Below are 5,157 nucleotides of genomic sequence, written 5' to 3' on the forward strand. Positions count from 1 at the left end.
AGGTTTAAGCAGGCCGAAGTAGGTCTGCTACAGGCAAGGTTTCAATCTGTGATTTTACAATGTCAGCCCAATCTGAACTGCTGTACTCAAAAGCACGTTCACTTGATAAAGGCAGCTGTGCCTTGCAATCAGTTTCATTGAGGTGTTTTCATCTCCGTTTCAGTTTGTTTTGTGTAAAGCTCTTTTTTTTAAGCTGCATTAAGGATAGCGACACAGTAATTGGGATATTGCATTCGAATGTGATCCCCTCAGGATGACTAATTTATAAATGATTTGCTTAAACTTTTCATTCTCTACTGTTAAAATATAAGCAGGGTACGCTGGTACGGAGCAATAATGGATGTTATTTATAGTTAATGTTTTATAAAATGCAGTCTTCTGTGCAGTAAGGATTAAAATGCTTACTTACAGATAATTATGCAAACCACCAGCAGCATATCATTCCTAGTAACTGTTTTCTCTTCTGTTCATTAAATGCAAACAGGATCAGAATTATAGCAATGAATCTGCTGCTAAATATACTTCTTAATCCTGCTTGCCTCTGCAGAGAGAAACAATGGTTGAAGTGATATTGCTGTTGACTTTTAAATCTGCATAACTTTTCATTTGGGCACTAACACTAAAAGGGCACTAAAAGAAAGCAAAGTGTTTTCATCTGTCACAGCTAATAAGAACATTAAACATCCCTTAAACATACATAAATCTGCTTAATGGCAGGTCTCTTTTGTAGCTGCAGTTGCAGTGCTGTCAGTAATCTTGGGGTCTATTCAATGGATCTCAACAGTGGCCGATTCTTGTTAAAAACCATCACTTACGATATGAAGTCTTCATCAATGTAATAGTGTATATGACTAAATAAAGCATTGGTTCAAGGTGCAATAAAAACTGAGGATGATAAACAAGTTCAGTTTAGAGCAGAGCTGTGATGGTGTTACTCCACAGGTCCAAAATGTTATTCACTGTGAACTTATCAAATCAAGTCTTAAGGCAGAAAAAAAACAAAGAACTTACAAGGTTTCAGTCTTTATGTTTACACTCCAATCTGCCATTCATGACTAACATTGCTGCAGATCCACCCATCTGGAATTTCAGAACTGTAACACCAGAAATGAAGTACACTCGAAAATATTAACAGGATTTCACAACACTCAAATGGAACTGAGAGTGTTAGAAGATAAAACTGATGTGTAAATTTTGCAAGCCAAGACTTAAATTGACTTTGATCTTCATTTTCCAAAAATGACCAACTATTTTGTGACTCATTTTCACACATTTATGGGGTTGACAGCTTTAGAGAAAATCCTGTTTGTCCACAAACTGTACCCAAGGTGAGACTGGAACTAAACTTTTTTGACAGTGTGCAGTTAATTAGATTTTAGTTTAGGAAGTTTGGTTAATTGTCCGATTGCTGCCTTTGTTTATTCTTAACTTGATGATGTAACACAATATACATTTTTGGAGCTTAAACATGACATTTTAAAATGGCTTCTGGCATGTGGTCTGTAAGGATTCTTGCACTCTCACAGTCATTTGTGAATATTGTCTTTCATCTCTTTAGTCTTTTATTGCGGCTTCATTCAGTGTTCATTTAACTAATCATATAATATTATTATTGTTTATTTATTTTTTTCATATTACACATGTACTATTATGCATTGCTTTGGTTTGTTTTGCCATGTAAGGCACTATAGAAAAGTAATGTTGTTGTTGTGAAGCACTGGGTGAGTCTTGCTATTGAGAGTTTGCTGATCCAATCTTCTAGGCACAATTCACCTCATTTTGCTACAGTGACCCCTGCTGGTCAGATGACCAACGAGCCTAGCAGACTTCCCAGACTGGGTCTTGTATCCAGAGGTCACTAGCTTTTGATCTTCCGCCCTCCTAAATAAGCAAAAATAGCGATCAATATGTAAATAAATCAAATTAAATCCTGGCCAAACACATGCAGTTGTATGTATATGTCAAGTTTTATCTTTATAAAAAAAAAATGTCCTTTTATTTTCTCAGAGAACATTTTGGAGGATTAACAAAATCCGTTTTAATCTTTGCATTGTTAATCTTTCATAAAGGCAAGATGAAGGTCAAGAGTGTATAATTAGCTTTTGAGTGTGTATAATGAAGACTCTTAAATCAATACTGTTAGGATTCTTGCTGAGTTTCAGTCATCACTTCAGGCAGTAATATCCCTAGGACAAAGAATTTGTGTGCTCCCTCTGGACCTGATTGGCTGATGATTTCGGGGTGCTAGTCTGCTAGGACCTGGTGTACATTATAGGCTGAATTTACTGTTGGAAATCTGAAGTAATCTGAAGGCACCTTCTAAAATAATGGAAATAATTTGCTGATATACTTTTAAGTAAAATCACTATCTGAAAAGATGGCATGCAAACTGAACTTTCTTTAATCTAGTACCAGAAGATAAGGTGTTCGAAGGAGCTATTAAATTAGTAAAGTCCTTAATTAAAGCCATTACTTAATTGTTTTGAAACATTTCTATATTATTATAATTTTGTATTTAGTTTGTTCACAGCAGAAACAAACAGCTTTGATCGATATTTCACATTGGACATCCTAGACAGGAGCCCCAGAACATGCATGTTTAGTACAGCATTTACAAGGTATTGAAAACCACATCACCCAGGTCCCTTATGTCTGGTTTGCATATTAGCAATTGTGGAGGGAGCATTGTACATGAGCTCAGCAGGTAAGAGATTTGGATTGTGATTGTTGGTGGAAATTATTCACATTGTAAAGTATCTGTGGCTGCAGCTGGCTCACAGAATCCTGTATTCTAAACTTCTAAAACATTCATTTGAAAATGATTACCAACTCATAGTTTATTGTGTTGTCATTTAGGTACATGTTGGAGACAGATTTCATAGAAGACAAATAGGTTAATGATGTCACAATTTGCTACACACAGCATACAAAAAGCTTTAAAAACTAAAACGTTTATGCATAAGCAGAACCATACAATGAACACACACTCCCATCCCCAGAATATGTACCAATATTACAAAGGCTTATCCAGCAGGAAAAATGAAAAAGATACCTTCCGGCTGTTTAGCCCAGATTGCATTTCCCTTACCACTTTTCCAGAAAAACAGAGTTAAAAAAAAAGTGGATGGGTGGAGAGAGGTTGACAGAGTTATCAGAAAGTGCAACCTACTGAGCATTCTTGAATAAACTGACAAGTGACTGAGAAGCAATCACAAAACACTTAGAGAGCACTGCTGCAATACAGCGTGACCAAAAGGAGGACCAGAGGCTTTGAGCTGCATTCATTGTCTTTTACAGTTCCAACGCATTAACACCCCTTGTGGTATCGGTTCATTTGTTAATTAGAAACATCAAAATGACTTTCAGCATCCTGCAACCAAATTAATAATTTACCTGCAGATGCAACAGGAAAAGACAGCTTCTGGTCGCTTTTTAAATAGCTGCTTTATCTTATTGTCATCAGCTCCGTCTCCCAACAGTTACAAAGGGGAGAACTATCCTAGCTCTGCTCATGCTGTATGTATGTTCTTGTTTCCAAAGCTTTCTCTTTATCCAGTTCCTAGTTGACCCATTCACATGTTCTGTTGGTTAGCCTTTTGCTCAAGCGTATATTGGAATACATATTCAAGATTCGAAAACTCAGAAACACATTTTCAATCAGTGAAAAGCTCCAAGTAGTCTTTTACTTGTTTAAAATGTTATCAGCTCTGAGTGTATCACTGCCTGAGCAGCTTCAATTGAAGACAAAGAGGAAAGGAAGTAACATTCAAAGGTGCTGGAGAGCCATCTGCTCAGAATTTAAATGAGACCATCCAGCACAGAAGCAGCGGCCACTGATCCAGTATCACCACTCACAAGAAGTGTCCAGAATGTCAAAAGATCCAAGTGCCATAGCTGGAAAGTAACAGAAGCATCTTAGATACATCTGTAAAGTTCAGCATGAAGCAAAACCAGTTAGAGCTGCTGGTGCTGTTGAAAAAATTACATTTCAGCTACATTCAGAGTACAGTCAAAGTTACATTACAGATCCACACAGAAACACGGTGCATTGCACAACAAACTAGACCCAAAAAAATGTTGGTTGTTTGTTTTATTTGTGTGTTTGTTTGTTGTTTGTCAATTAAAATGCCTTTTGATGCAAAAACCAGTTCAATGCTTCCCAAATGTAAATACAGTTGCTTTTTTTAGAACCAGGTAGAATAAAGCACTAGGATCAACATGCTAACAAATGGAAAAAGTTGCATTTCTCATGTTAGTCTTCAATATTGCACTTCTCTTCTGGGAAAACTGTGCATGGCTAAGATATCCTGACAGAAAATAACCTGACCACACAACTGTGAAAGAGCATTCCTGATCAGATGGGTCACTACAGAGCAAGCCAAGCAAATAAGAGTTCATCCAAGGCAATATAAGAAGGTCTGTTGAGTTCAAGGAGCAGCCTTTGAATGTGTGCATTTGGGCAATGAACCCAGAATATCTATATTGGTGTTTCCACTCCAGTGTTAAAATGTTTAATCAAAACCAGCAACTTTCATTGCATGCTACCACTCAGGGGAATAACATTAATGGGCACTATTGCATATATACTATATTGTATAGTTTGACCAAGGGTATCAAGTCTCCATTTATACAATGTAATCTTAATGCTCTTAATGGAAAAGGCCCCGGCATCTTCTGTCTCCATAGGCAGTTTTCAAGATGAATGCCCATATTGATGAGCCATTAATGGAAATGACTGTTAAATAATCCTTATTGTCAGTAAATGTGGCATGCTAATCATTTTCAAGTTAAATCAATAAACACGTGAACCACTAGTTAAAACACTACATAGAAAGAAATATAAACCATGCTTCCATATCCAGGATTAATGGATGCATAAAACATATGCAAGCACAATGCCTTGATCCTTTTAGATAAAGAATTCCTGTAATAATGACTGAATTAAACAGAGGAAGGTTATATGGGGGCAGACTTATGACTGGTATAACTTCGATCGCTCATAAATCTGTTTCTTTACAACACACGGAATGGAGCTTTAAAACTCACAGAATTGTTTTTCTAAGGTATTGAACACTGAAAACCGATGAGACATTGAAACAGCTTTTGTAACTAGGATGTTATTTTGAATATCCTTCTTTCTTTAACATATTTGTTAAC

The sequence above is a fragment of the Acipenser ruthenus genome, chromosome 23 (assembly GCF_902713425.1).
Source record: "Acipenser ruthenus chromosome 23, fAciRut3.2 maternal haplotype, whole genome shotgun sequence".
Lineage (NCBI taxonomy): Eukaryota > Metazoa > Chordata > Actinopteri > Acipenseriformes > Acipenseridae > Acipenser > Acipenser ruthenus.